Below are 15,673 nucleotides of genomic sequence, written 5' to 3'. Positions count from 1 at the left end.
TGAATATTTTATTGTAGATTCTTCTCTGCTGAAATTCAAACTTCGAATGAATATGTCGAACTTTGCTTCGAATTTGTCAATTTCACCCCAAACTGTTTTTCCGGTTAAAACTATTAAATTCCGGACATTAATTTGGGCATGTTGGCACATCTTTATACACAACACAGTTTAGTAACATATATAGAAAAGAGTACAGGTGCTAACCGAGATACATTGCATTTTGCATTGAGGTAACATGCAATTAAAACATTGTAAGGATACTCGTGTAATATTGTCCCTCGCTTCAAAATCTGTCAGGTTAAAGAAGAAAAAAATAAACACAATGATTGATCAATGCTTAAGTTTGCCATTAAAATGGAGCAATGGGAACGTGATCCTAATTGTTCCGTTGCTGTTGGCTTCCCATACTCCTGCTTACATAAGCAAACTGTAGCATCCCTTTCTTGTCGAGAGAAACCAGTACGCTGACATTCTCCGTGCACTAGCTGCTTAAAAACAAAAGTGATGATTGTCTCTTATTTACAACTTAATTTGTTGTTGATGCCGTCTACACAGAGCATAAGGAGAATGAATCAAGTGACAGATTCAGGCCACATTATTCAAATGAGGATATGAAAGCTGCCGGCTTCCAGCTGCATCCTCCCTCATTCTACAGAATATTAGGACCCTCCTGATTTATCGCCCCCCCCCCCCCCCCCTCTCTCAAGTAATTATTTCTTCCCATCAACTTGATTTTATGCTAATAACTTTAACTTTTTGTAAAACACTGATAGGATTTTAATTATGCCAGTGGTACACATGGTATCATTATCCATGTAACTCGATAAACATTGAATTCGTTTAAAAAAAAAAACAACAACAAAAAAAAACAAACAGAACCGCTTCATTTAAACATACAAATTTGACAACGTTTGTTAAACAGTCGCACATGTTGCAAGCGGCCCAAATGCAAGATTAAGACCTGTAGCGTTTCATTGGCAATCTTCTCTGCAAGTTAATAAGCTATCTGAGCTTTGAAAGGGAACGCACACACACACACAAAAAAAACCCCACTTCACTTTAATAACTGCCATTTTTGTTTGCCTGGAAAATCTGCTTCCCAAGTAAACACCTGCAGGTCACATGCCTTTATTTATTTATTTTTTTAATAAAAAAAAAAGAAATGAAAATGTGTACCCTGAGAAGATAGATACCAGCTTGTAATAAACACGTCTGCCTTCTGAAAGGTCATGTAATTGCTTACCATTGAAGGCTCTTGGAAAAAACCGTGGGGTAGGATATTAGCATCTATTAAGGATGTCAAACGCCAAAGACCAGAATCAGGGATATGGCAAACAATGGTTTTTATCAGTTGTAGTCCAGTGGAGTGTAGGAGGCTGCTGATGCCAAATATCAGTGAGACAGGCCCCTATACTGACCAGCTCCTCCTACTTATTTATTACTATGTATTATTTATTCAGGGAGTCTCCCTGATTTTGTAGCATTTTTTTGCTGTCTCCCTGAAAATAACTCCATCCCAATGAAAGTCCGTGGAAGTTTTATAATTCTCCCGCATGTTGGCCAGTATGCAGACTCCAAATCAGGCAGAGTTAACACATCCCCTTCACTGTACATCTATGTCGCCCCAAAGGCGGAAAGCCTTTGGCGCAGCCAAAGGGCATCTAAAGGGTGTGGTCCAGAGAAAAAACTGTCTTGCGCTTCAGTGGTCAGTAGTGCACCTATGGTGTCAAAGTAGTCAATGGGGCTGAATAAGAGGGAGCTGTGTGTGGCCACTGAGTTAACCGGAGTAGGGGGAATAAAAACCCTTACCTATATCTCATCTCCGGTCTGGGACCTGCTCTCCTCAACAGCTCCTGCGTGCAGCCTTCTGTAAATGTCAGGGAATGGAAGGGCTCCGGCGCAACTGCGCATGACAGACTTGAAAAAAACTACCTGATGATCTTCAACAAACTTTATTGCACATCACAAACTTGGGGCTACACCACGATCTCCCCCTCTACGGGTTTCACCCTCTAGGATAGGGCTTCGTCTCGGAGTGAGCCGTTTGCTGATGTTAAAGCTTCTCTATTTCAATCTGAAACTCACTAGCTCTTTTATCCCCTGTACCCAATTTCCCAACTCTATCTGTCCATGAAATGTCTGTGAATTGACTGTATAACCCTGTCAAGTGCTGTCTTAACGCATGGGCACGCTGGGCAGTTGCCCGGGGGCCCCACGAGCATAGGGGCCCCAAGCTAATCTATGCACAGACCAGAATTTAACACTAAATTTCCGCCTCAACATTCAAATCTCCCGCTAACTCGGTAGAAGGAGAAACATTACGACTTGTAGCGGAGAGTTGGCAGGTCCCAGTGCACTGCTTTGCCCGGGGGGCCTATAATGCTGTTAAGACGGTCCTGAATGTAACCATGTATTGTTATAACTCTGTGCCCAGGACATACTGAAAACAAGAGGTAACTCTCAATGTATTACTTCCCGGTTAAACATTTTTTATAAATAAATAAATCTGAATAAATCCCAAACGATTAAACAGACAGGCTCCCGCTTCCTTCCATGAGACTGCTGCTGGGTCAGCCGGCTTTCATGTTAAAATCAGCTGCAAAGTTTTACCTAGCAGAGTACAGTAACTACTTTCCCACTGTACTAGGTCTGTGTTATTTACTTAGTAGCACCAATTTAATAAGAACCGGATAGGGCACAGAATCCCTAACATTGAGGCCACGATAACATTATAAAAAAAACACTTTTAACTTAAAGCAGATGTCTACTTTAAAAGCATTATTAAGTTTGTAAACAGCTTAACAGATTTGATAGGGACATGGCCACCTGTCTTTTCTTATCAGCTGCAATCACTATTTTTTTTTTTACTAGAATGGTGCTTTAAAAGGAAACTAACACGTCTTGGGTTTTATTCAGCACGTGGGCTTAATCAACACCAGAGTCTCTGGTATGATATGTGCATGAAACTTTGAAAATGCACTAAGCTCAACCACTGGATGTACAAACCTGCAAGTGATTATTAGGAAGCGATAGCCCCTACTCAGTAATAGAGGACAGCGCCGATTCAGTGTTATCGCACGGAAATCCTCATGGAAGTCAGTGAGAGCCCCATTTGAGTTCAGCCCCGGGGACCCCTTGCTTTATTCCACCTATGTAAAAAATAGGGTAGGACCTGGTGGGATGAACGGCTGCTTTCATTATCTCTAAGACAACTCACCAAGGTTATGTGTTGTCCTAAATATCTGGATTTTTGGTAGCCCTTGAGGACTGAATGTAGGCACCACTGTAACTGTTATTTAATCTGCTTTAAACAAGATTAGATTTCTTGAATAAATTTACAAAGCAGTTGCTATTCATGATTTGTTTTCTTCCGTAGGGTTTAAAGCTTTGCCATTGTGTTATATTTTGTATTATTCATTCAGTTGTATGTCCTTGGCTGTAGTATACTTTGGATTTTAAGAAGGTTTTGTACAGACACAAAAATGACACAGATTGCATCCTTTTTGTGTTAGCTCAAATCCTTCTGCTGTTAGTAAACAAAAAAAGATGCTTTTAGCAACATAATATGGCGAATATTAAACCCATGTGGGAGCTAAATAGTAATTGTAAGAGAAAAGTTGGGACCAAGTTGATAGTTATACTATGTTTAAAAATATATGCGATGAAAATATGTTAATGGTTGGAATAACTGAAGAAATTACAATTATGATATTTATACTATGTAATAGCAAATCAAAACGGCTCATTTCTATATTTTCTATTTTCTTTACTTCACATTACGCCTGGAATGAACCCAAAATTCTTGTTCATAGCTGTTTAAAGACATATGTGGGGGTATGTACCAACGTCTGCCGGCTGAAACACTGGGGCAAAACTAGTGCAAAAGAATTGCCCCTAATTTATCAGACAAAAAGAAATCCCATAGTTTTCTATGGGATTACTGAACTTTTCTTTGATAAATCTGGTGCTGGTTTTTGCTCCAGTTTTGTTTTTAGTTTTGCACCTGGGATTAATTGGCTAAATAGATCCCATAGTACTCTTACACTATGGGGAGTATGTATCAAGTGCCACAACTAAAGCACATTTGGAGCGCTGCTTCAAAACATTATGCATTATTGCACCATTTTAACTCGGTGTCATTAATGTCTCAGGGTAGGAAGGTGTGTTGGGTTAGTTGTGCCCCTCGTGCCTCTGTTAGAAATGTGGGGTGTGGTTTAGAAGCAATTATGGGAGGAGTTGCTTGGAGCAATTGTAGAATGAGGTATACCAAATTGGGGCGGCAGATATGAGTGCAGGAACAATTGTTTGGGGTAGTGGTGCTGTGCATATCAAATCAATAACATACATACAGTGCATCCAGGGGGCTCCCGCACCCCCCACATCCCTAGTTCCATCCCCCAAGGCACCAGACATAAGAAGCTCAAGTAACAACAAGTGTCATACATATGGTGCAAGCAGGGCCGTTTTAAGGACTTCATAGGCCCTAGGCACTTTTATTTCTAGAGGCCTGTGTGTCCGTTATTTGTACTAATTTTTATGCTTATTTCATCGTTTGCTTGTTTCTTTCAATACTAGCGATATTTGGCATCGATACTTTTGTTTCGATATTTAAATGTATCGATACTTCGAAGGCATTTTAAATTAAAATTTGCAGTTTTCTATTATTTTGTGATTTTTTTTGGTTAGGTATTTTTTCAAGTGAAATATTGTAGGCCCTAAAAGGTTCGTAGGCCCTAGGCACTGTGCCTAGTCGGCCTAATGTATATAGCGGCCCTGGGTGCAAGAGCAAGTTGACGCAAATGAAACATTTGATTACATAAGGATGATGCTCCCCTCGGAACAGTACATATCCCCCTAAGTTGTTCATAACTTTAAAATATCTCATAGAGCTCAAATATAAACTGCACAAGAGGATCTCATTAGATTCTCAGAGGGCTGTTGTAGCTGTAGAGCCTGTGGTGAAGTGTGTTCCACTTATACACAAGCACATTTTTCTGTGACAATAATGCAGCTCTTCGCTATTCTTATGTTATTTTTCACCGTTTGAAAAAATAAATCTATATAATCAGTTAAGGGGTGGTAATGTCATATACAGAGAGGCACCCTAACCACTTACTAGCGTTAAGTTGCTGGTCAGGAATCATTAAGTACACTACAAATTACACAAGAGACCAAACTGTGACAGTTTCCCCTCTCTAAGTGGCTCCACCTGGAAAGAGAAATACTTCAAATGGTTTTGCCCCGGACATATACTGAACCAGAATATATCACACAGTTTGGAGCAGACTGTTGTGCCAAAATGTTTTTGCGCCCTTTGATTATTTTTTTTCACATTTAAAAGAGGAACCTTTGTAAGAAACAACAGCAAAGAGAAGATAACAGAATCGATTTCACCCTAGTGTTCCATTCACGTTGTAGATCTTTAGGGACATTGCTCTTTCGCTCATCTGATTTTGGCTCAAGGCACCACAGGTGTTATCACCTCAAGGGTCAAGATGGTCTTTTTCAGTGGGGGAAAAAAAAGGATCTAAAGCATTTACATATTTGTAGCCTTTTCATTGTGGTCAAGCCCAGCAGTGGGGGCATGTGACGAAGAGTGAATATTAAGGGTGAGGACTTTCACTTGTGTTTTGGGTCAAAAACTTTTATTTATTTATTTGTTTTGCTTGAACATGATTGGTCTTGTTTTTTTTTTTCTTTTTAATGGGAAAATTCCAGAAAAACTTTATTGTAAAAATCTTCACGGCATTTTTAAATTTGTCCTTTTTTTAAAAATATACAGAAGTTTGTGTTTTTCTCATTCACGAACTCAAACGTTCACCCAGTTTATTAAGAAAGGAAAATAAATCTGTGGATGAGCTTTTCTTCAGTTTTGGCTCAAATTTTGCTTAGGTTCGAACTTTCAAATTTGCATTTCGCACCCTCAAAACTACCCACCGTTAGCGATTAATAACATTATATTCATCAAGGCGGAAAAAAACTAGACGCTTGGCATATTCATCTCACCCTGGTGTGCTACATATACTGTATCATTTACCTCCTGTTTTCTGGAATTGCTGCACAAAAAGGATTTCATTTTGTCAACTTTTTTTGCATCACTAATTTTTATGGACAGCGCTGGTTCAAAACACATGATAGTTATTTACTGAAAGCAGTGAGAATCTGTTCTCTGATTAATCAGTGTCGATGTTACTAGAAAAACCTCTAAAAGTTCACCAATATCACTATAAACATAGACACATGAATTGTGACAATATCTCTTCATGTGGGTTAACTATGGGAAGCGCATTTCACACACTAAGGCTGCGTCCAGGGTCAGCGCTTAGGCGCTGACCCGTGCTGAGGCGCTGACCCGTGCTGAGGCGCGCTAACGCTTCTCAGTGAGCCCCTGCAGCCGCAATGAGAGCAGCTTTAGCAGGGGCTCGCACACGCTTCCGCAAGTGTGCGGAAGCGTAGGTCTTTTTCAAAAGATAGATTTTCGCGCTCGCGGGAGCGCAGGGCTGGTCACGTGAGCGGTTCGCCCAATGAGGGCGAACCAGCTCCGTGACGTCACAGCCCCCCCCCCCCCCGACACGCCCCCGTACGGCGCGCGGACCAAGGCCAGGGAAAGCACCCGCTTTCCCTCAGCCTCCGCGCGCCTCCGCACGGCTGCAGTCCTATGGACGCAGCCTAACACACACACACGCTAACATTGTGATCAATACCTCATGTCACATATATAATGCATCTTAAAAGCTAATAAAGTGTTTGTTTTTCATTTTCCCCAAACGGAGTAGTTATTATGATTTAATTACCCTTTATGAAGAAAGTAGAAATTGCTTTCCGGACTTGCTTAAATAGTTGTTTTAGAAGACAGATAAGAGATTGCATTTTGATAATATCCACATATTTTATTTAACAACGTTTTCCTTTTTGCCCAAGTGCATAAAATAATTTAAATATTTGTCTGCGTTTTTCACATTGAGCCTTTTTTTTCGAACCCAACGTTGACGGTTCCCTCTATAGAGCCCCACTGGGAATAGTTAGCCTTGACCTCATTAGATCCTGATGGAAAGGCAGCGAGGGGTCAAGCATAAAGAATCCTTTTATCCTGTATCTTTCAGCATCTTGGCCATTCTCTTAAACTTTCACTGCACCCGTGAAGCTCACAGAGCAGTGGCAAAAACAGATGAGAACACAGTGTTAGACTACAAAGTACCAAACTTGCACAAGAAGATGGTCATGTACTGTATTAATATATCCACATGTTAGAAAAACAGTATGGGCTGCTATCACATGGTGTATTTTTTTTTATAAAGTAGACATCAATGCCAAATAAATATTAGTTTGGCATCAACAAATGGACACATTTTGGAAGCATTGTGGTTCTCTAATGATACGATAAAGTGATTTCAGTTATTGCCATAAGTTAAAGAACTTATCTGATGTTTCTGGATCATTAAACATTGTGTTAAAAATAATACTGTAGTATAGTGAGACCTTAAGCAGTTTAATTGTCTTGTCATTGTAACATCTCTATCCCACTTGAATGACAGTGTCTCTGTATAACTCCGACAGAGTTTAGACCTGTTCCATTAGAGTGTTAGCTCAGTGGGTTACCTTTTCTTCTCAGAGAGGCTTTCATGGGTTCAGGCTAAGGCTGTGAGAGGAGTAATAATGAGGTAGATAGGCGCCAGGAACTTTTCAATTGACTTTTATTCAGTGCAACAATATCTCTTCATCACCAGCAGGACAGGGGTTCAGTGCAGGCAATAAATGAATTACAACCTCAAGCATTCTTCATTCTGAAGACTGTATATAGGCAGGTGTTACTGTAGCTCTTCAACCTTCTACGCAAGAATAGCTTCTCTTGGTATGCAACTCTTGGTCCCTGCACTAAAAGAACAAGTCTTGTCTAAAAAATAATAAAAGAGGAGCTGTCCCTTACTCCACAGGCCAAGCCTCACCTGGAGAATCCCTTTTGTTGGTCTAAGTTGGGGCTTGAGATAAGTGTGTTCCTGGGGCTTAGTCCCCCCCCCCCCCCCAGGGTCTTCCTAGGGGTCTGATCCCCCCCTGGGGTCTAATGATAATTAGATGGAGCTACATATTTATACAGTAGGAGTGGCCAGCTCTCTGCCCCAATAACTGGGAAGATTTAGGCCGAGTTCAGGGTGCCAGAGACAGGAAGTAGAGGGCGCGCGTTCGCATGTACGCGCATCAGTCTGCTGGGCGATGTGTGCACATCATCCCCAGCAGACCTTTTCAAGCTTTCAGGAGGTGGGGCGACAGACAGCAGCTTAGGGATCGGTGTTGCTGTGTTGAAATCATTCTCAAGAATGATTTCATTGGCTGCCGAAGTACCAGTATTGTTTACTGAAACTGTAGCCAGCGTCAACTCCGTACTTCGGCGACAGGGCAGCTGCTACCCTGACAACCGCTATTAACTTTAAATACATTGTTTCGAACGTCCGCCCGCACGTAAGCATGCCCCCCCCCCCCTCCGAAGCCGGCACTCTGAACGAGGCCGCCAGGGCCATGGTCAAAAAGACCGTGCTGAGCCGCGCTGAGGGGAAACATTATCCCTATCAGCGCGGCTTTAGACGGCGCTTCCGCAAGCGTGCGGAGGCGTGTGGAATTTCAGCCGACATCAAAATTTAAGTTTTCCTGCTGAGGGAAGCACAGGGCTGGTCACGTGACTGCCAGAAGCCAATGGCAGTCCGTGATGTCGGCGCCGTGACGTGTCACGCTAGCCCCGCCTCCCGCCCAGCTCCCACACGGCATACACAAGCGCGCACGCTGACCCTCATGCAGGGACACAAAAAAGCTCCTGCTAGAGCAGGAGAGCATGAACGTCAGCGCTGCTCAGCGCTGTGAATGTCACCATGTCCGAGGCCTTAGGTCTTGCAAGGCACTCATCCTGCCATGTGACTCCAGCATCTTCCAGACAAGCATGTGCCTGAAAGTGCAACAATAATGAAACAAATGGAGACTAACTCACCTGCCTAGCCTGGTCATGTCTGTTAACCCTAGTACTGCCTGCAGCTTACCAGGGCTGATAATAATATACTTTTTTTTTGTCCGCTATAGTGAAGCACTGTTCCAGGAACAAAGGGGTTAAGTGTGTCACCTAAGCATATACTGCATATATGCAAGAGCTGCGTGTCAGTTCTTTGTGATGCTATAACAACTGCACATGCATCTTAGGCTGGGGCCATGGTACCGCAGACGCTGAGCGATCAGACTGCCTTAAGGCAGTGTTCGCGTCCATGCGGCGTGCGTGCGCACTGAAGCGGGAGGGGGCGCGCGTTGCACAAGAAATCAGTTCAAACTGATTTCTTGGCGCGACAGGCCGGTCACGTGAGCGGTTCACCCAATAAAGGTGAACCAGCTTTGTGACGTCACTGGCACGCCCCTAGACACGCCCATGGACGGCGCGCGTACCATAGCCGAAAAATGCACCTGCTTCAAGCGGGTGACGTCATGGCTGAAGGCACAATGGCCCCAGCCATAGGCTGCGTCCACACTAGCGCTGAGCGTGTGGCGCTTGCCGAGTTTACTTCCAGCAATCCTCACGTCCCCGCTCACGCAGCGCGCGCGTGCTCGTTTGCGGGCACGTAAGCTCCCCCAAGCTTGGTGCTTGGGGAAACTGGGGAGTTTGACTTTCGAGCGCAGAGCAGGGTCACATGAAAGAGGTGGAAGGGGAGGGGAGAGCGGAGAGAGGTGGAAGAGGGGGGGAGAGTGGAGAGAGGTGGAAGGGGGGGGAGAGCGGAGAGAGGTGGAAGGGGGGGGAGAGCGGAGAGAGGTGGAAGAGGAGGGGAGAGCGGAGAGAGGTGGAAGGGGGGGAGTGGAGAGAGGTGGAAGTGGGGAGCGGAGAGAGGTGAAAGGGGGAGCGGAGAGAGGTGGAAGGGGGAAGAAAGGGGGAGAGAGGAGGGAAGGGGGAGGGAGAGGAGGGGGAGAAAGGAGGGGGGAGGGAGAGAAGGAAGGGGGGAGGGAGAGAATGGAAGGAAGGGGGGAGGGAGAGAATGGAGGGAAGGCTGGAGGGCAGGGCCATCTCAACAACATTAGGGGCCCCCGGGCAAAGCAGTGCACTGGGCCCTGCCTACACTGTCGCTCCCAGCCTTTCCCTAGCCATGGTGGACGGGCCGTGGGGAGCGTTTCTAGGGGCGTCACGGAGATGGCTCGCCCTCACGTGGGCTGTCACCGGCCTGTCGCGCCAAGAAATCAGTTTGAAACTGATTTCTTGCGCACGCGCCCACACGCCACATGGACGCGAACACTGCCTTAAGGCAGTCTGTTCACTCAGCGTGCGGACGCCTCTGCACGGTCTGCGGTACGATGGCCCCAGCCTTAGATTCTAACCCTGGGTCAACTGCAGTCCTCAATGGCCACCATCAGGTCAGGTTTTCAGGATATCCCTGCTTCAGCACACTGATTGAGCCACCTGTGCTGAAGCAGGGATATCCTGAAAACCTGACCTGCTGGTGGCCCTTGAGTACTGGAGTTGCCCACCCCTGTTCTAACCACTGTCCTGTATTGTAAAATAATGAATTAGCCCCAAGTTTGGAGAGTGCCCGTTAATTTATTTCCACCTTCCAATTAACCCCCACTCCACGTGGGGAGGTACCTGTGAACACGTCTGAGATTTCTGGGAAATGGACATGAAGTCAATGGTGACACTGCAAGTGCTCATTTGCATACCCAGAATTCCTGGCTGCAGGGGAGCACTGTATGCTAAGAGATAATGGGGAAAGACAGGGTTGCGAACCTGTCTGAGACGTGATTGTGCTCACAAGTGATACTTTTATTTACTAGACACTGTACGGTGGAGGTTTTTTCTCACTTTTTTTTTACCAACCATAACTTATATAATGTGTGGAAAATATGTTAATTTAAATCATTTGCATATGTTGGACTTATTTAAATTGGCATATCTCCCAGGTATCTCCGGGGCGTTTACCGGTGTCGCACCACATGGATTATTATAGCGTCAAGTTGAATGCTGTTTTCAGGGATTTTGCTTTGACAACATTAGCGTTTAATGATTAGTAGAGATTGGCGCATTTTTTTTTGAGGATTTGGATACGCCTCATATCGGCCGGTTCTTTTAGTCCGCAAATTTCTGTGAATCAGCCTCCAAAAGGGCGATTCGTCTTTTCCAGGGGGGGGGTGTGTTTTTTAGCACGGACATTCCAATCCGCGGATCCGCAATCCGCACATGGACTGGAGTGTTAAAACCCACTGGCGGATTTCAGCCAGTGGCATTTTTTGTTATTAATCCGCACGGATTGAAACTAGAACAATCCGCCGACGGATTTTGCGCCGCGGAACGGATTTTCGGTAGAACGCTCGGGGAAATTCCACGAAACGGGTTCTGACAGTTTTGCCCACCTCTAGCGATTAGGCCCATCAGTGTCATTTTAGTTTGGCAGAACAGGCTCTTGCAGAGTTTTTAGCAAAGCAGCGTTAAATGCTATATCTCATTTCCTCCACCCCTGAGTCAGCGCCTGCCACAGAGTGATTTGTTTTATTCTTTTTTTTTTTGACCAGTCTCATTGAATATTTAGGCAGTTTCTCCTGCCCGTGTGGAGGCTGGGGTATCCCGTGGGAAGCATTAATCAAAGTCCCAGTGACTCTTACACTATGGAAACACAGGCTCTTTTTTGTAGCGATTGGGTTTTTTTTTTTTGCACTAACACATTAACACACTACAGATGTCTTTGCTTTTCTTTGAAGAACAATTGATCCTTCTTTTCTTAAAAGACAAAAGAGAGGATGATAAACTGTTCGGGAAATGGTCCCTGTTTACACTTCTGCAGAAAATAAAGGAAAAACAAATAAATTAGAAAGCACAAATTAACTGAAGGACAGAATTGAAAACAGAATTGAACAGCTGTGAACTCCTCTTTCGTACATACAGTAGCAGTTTGAATCAGGACACTGTAAGCATTTTCCACCACGCGGATATACAATAGTTATTTTGATTTATTTGAACACTTTCAAATTAAGTGGGAAAAAAAACGTGGTCGTAGTTTAGCCCTATTCATGCAGCGTTGTCTTGAAATGTGTTCCTGGCCCCTTCAGCATAGAAGGGGTCAGTACCTCCCTTCATGATCGGTGACCAATGGGAATCATGTGTTCTTGCTCTCTCACTCCCATTGGTCATGCTCAAGAGATTAACCCTTTCTTTGCCGGTGGGCTCGCCAAAGCAATAGCAGATGTATGTAAAGAGTACCATGTAATCATTTCCATTTCCTGGCAGTCAGATTAACCTCCTCATTACTGGGAAGTTATGCAGCATTCAACTTGAGAGCTGCGAGAGGGGTTGCAGTTTGGCTGTCCTAAGCAGCTCTCAGCTGCAAGATGGGACCTTTTCAAGTCACCAAAGCTTAGCATGAAAATCCTTAAACAACCCTCAGAGGCTGTAGCAAAAGTACAGGCCAGTGTTAAACTTTGAGCTGTTGCATTTAGCCATTTCGCTTGCCCCCATGTTTGTGGAATCTGTTGTTTCTGCCCATTCTCTTCTAACAAAAAGCTTTAAATCTCTCTTTATGCCCTAGCGCTAAATAACGGCGTGCACACTTACTTTTTCTAGTCCTCATTAGGTCATTCATGGCCGTTCTAGAAAAGAAAAACTACCCCATTTCTATGTATTTATTTTTATTCTCTACAGTCCTCATGTCCATGCGAGACAATGTCTTGTAACAATACACGAGCCTAATCTCCATGTCAAAGCAATTTTCATTCCCCAGTGCAACAGCCTGCTATCATTTTGTAATGTTTTGTTTCTTATTCTAAAAGAATTAAAAAAAGGAGCAGTAAGCCGTCACGGGGGAGGAGGGGGTGAAGGGGGAAGGCGGGTGGGTGGGGGGTTGTAGTCCTTATCTCAGTGTCTGGAAATTTGGACAGTGTATTTTACTGCTTAGATAAAAATGGAAAGAACTCCAAGTTCAGCGAATTGTAATGGGTTTAAGTTCTATTGAGACCGCAAGCAGAAGATCAGATAAGCGGGCCCTTCAGTTGTCTTTTTAATCAGGTTCCCTGCGAGGCCGAATAGAGACAGAACAGACACACAGAGCGAAAATATAATTCTTGGATAGGTTAAGTACATGTTTGAACTCTTGCGAGCAGAAGCGATTTGATGATGACTTAATCATTTTCTGGTCAATTATCTGTAAGGACCCTTGCCACTGCACGGCAATTATGATGCAAGATGGCCTTTTGGGAGAAACACCAGTCTCCCTGCTTCTGTTTCCTTAGATTCCCTGCCATGAATTTCCATTCACTTCATTATCTTTGCTAACATATGAAACAACTTTCTGCATCATAATTACAGCCCCAATGCACACTTTAGCTGTCATCTTGATGGAGGTCTGGATGTTCTCATGGCCGGTGTTTGATAAGTGTTCTTTGTTGATTTTTGATTAATGTACATCTCTTTCTGGAGCTTAGGAGAAGTGAATGCCTGCGATGACAAAAGGCAGAGGGGGTTGGATATCAGCTTGCATGATATAAAGCTATGGATTTGTTGGCTTTAGCTTGGCAAGGGTGGGCTCATCTGTCCTTTAAATTTAAAGAGGGCTCATCTGTCCTTTAAATTTGCCGCTACAGATACAACAGTCTACAAAATATAGAAAGAAAACTTTTCTGCCCTGAGTGCAATTAGTCACATTCATTTGTCAGTCGTGACTATTGACTCTCTTATCGGTGAGGGTACAGTATGCATTCTTTGCAGACAGTAATACCTCTTTTAGAGGCCGTTTAAAATGTACACATAGATTTTTAGTTCTATACTAGCAGCATGGAGTGCAGTATGTGTTGTGGTTATACGTACTTTTTGATTGTGTCAGAAAACGTACCAAATTAATTGCAATTCTGTTTAGTTTTAGCAATACCACTGTTTAATCTATTTAATCCCAATACCTTTATGATGCAGTATTTGTAGCACCTCTTAATGATCAAACACAGTTTCAGGTATCTAGCCACAAGCTCTAATTCCTAAAGCACAACCACACAACACAATTATGACTTTAGGGGCTAGGGATGGGTAACACGATATGATACTAACTTTCTAAGGAGGTAATCCAGTATACAGTAGTCTGAAGAGACGGTCCGGGACGTTATCTGCTGAAAACTCTCATTGACTTCAGTAGGAGGTGGTGGAGGATAACGGTCCAAATGCCTGCTTTTGACTACTGCATATTGAATTATAAAAGAGAACATCTTTATTACATAGTTAAAATAGATTTAAAGACATGTTCTCATTGACAACGTGTCATTTTACCCTCCCAGATTATTCAAAACACATATTTTGCTAAACCAGCTCTTGTTTGTTGCACTTCGGTGACCACTTGTGCAAAATCTCATGTATATTTCCTTGCTGAGATATCAACCAGGAATATACTCAAACTACCACCCCCAACGAATTGTCAAAACAGCACTTGTGGGGGAGTTAAACATTTGGTTTCAAAGAACAGTTTATTTAAACATCCTCTCTACCTGGAATCCCACGTATGAGGTGCACTGACTTTCCCATAAGAGGCACGCTTCCTTGACTCTGTTGGCTTAATACCAGATATCTTGATGTTGAAGAAGATTCCCTACTTTAGATGTTGACCCTATTGCATGCTATGTCAACTATTTCACAAGCATGCCCCATTTTCTTCCTAGGTCGGAGTTCATTCTATAGACATGTTCTTTTTTGAGGATTCCTAAGCCTGCCCTTTCAACGCTAAATATTATAGTTGTACTGAAATCATACTAAGCTTTTCAAACGTTTTCCTTTTTGATATTAACGACCCAGTCCCTTTGTACAGGATTATACAGGAATATTAAAGTCAAATAACAAAAAAAACAATCCATAGAGATGGTGCACTATTTTTAATATAATGATGACAATATGTCTTTGTCAGAGGCCTTAGGAGACTGGCAATTATTGTAGATATTAGAGAATAGTCCTTAAATACCAATTATTTAGTTTAGAAAAATGTTTTGTTTTTTTTAAAGTGCAAATGTTTCTTGAATCTACCATTGAAGTAAAGAAAATATCAGTGTCTCAGTGCAGACTTAGCTCAAGTTAATTCCTGCCTATCCGTATCTTAGTTTTGGTGCCGACAGTCCCATCCCATCACACAGATTTAAATGAGGCTCATGTTTCCAATTGTTTTCATTGTGCGTTACAGATTACCTTCTATATAAAGTGTATCTCAAGAGACTTTAAGAGGATAAACATGACTGCCTTTTTAGAGGAACACACTGTGGCCAACCTTGCTCCCCCTTCGACATTATACAAAGTATTAGCTGTATCTGTGTCATACCGACAGTCACTTTAGAGGTATAAGTACACTGTATAATAGTTTGATTGTCATTGATTTCTGAGAGCACTAAAACGTATTAATGTTTCTTTTTATCATGGGATGTACATTGCCATATGCTTCTGTGTCAATGATGCACATGTAAAAATGTTACCGTTGAACTTTGCTCTTCCGTAATATGATATCAACAGAGCTTTGGTCCAAATTCAATCTAAGCACTTTTTATTATTGTTATTAATATTATTATTATTTAATAGCGCTAACAGTGTATGCAGTGCTGTACACAGATTTGTTTTTGCAGGTACAGGTTGCCTGCCCCATTGAGTTTATAATCTATTCTTTGGTGCCTGCTTCTGAATCCTCAAACAGTCCTAGGCTCTGAG

General features: G+C 43.0%; 1 protein-coding gene across 8 annotated transcripts in view; it reads left to right on the top strand.

Moving 5' to 3' along the window:
- Positions 1–15,673, top strand: part of PROX1 (prospero homeobox 1) — a 77,984-nt gene that overhangs the window by 29,970 nt on the left and 32,341 nt on the right. The window lies entirely within an intron of this gene.

This window comes from Ascaphus truei, chromosome 4 (assembly GCF_040206685.1).
Source record: "Ascaphus truei isolate aAscTru1 chromosome 4, aAscTru1.hap1, whole genome shotgun sequence".
Lineage (NCBI taxonomy): Eukaryota > Metazoa > Chordata > Amphibia > Anura > Ascaphidae > Ascaphus > Ascaphus truei.
This window is presented reverse-complemented; position numbering and strand designations above follow the sequence as displayed.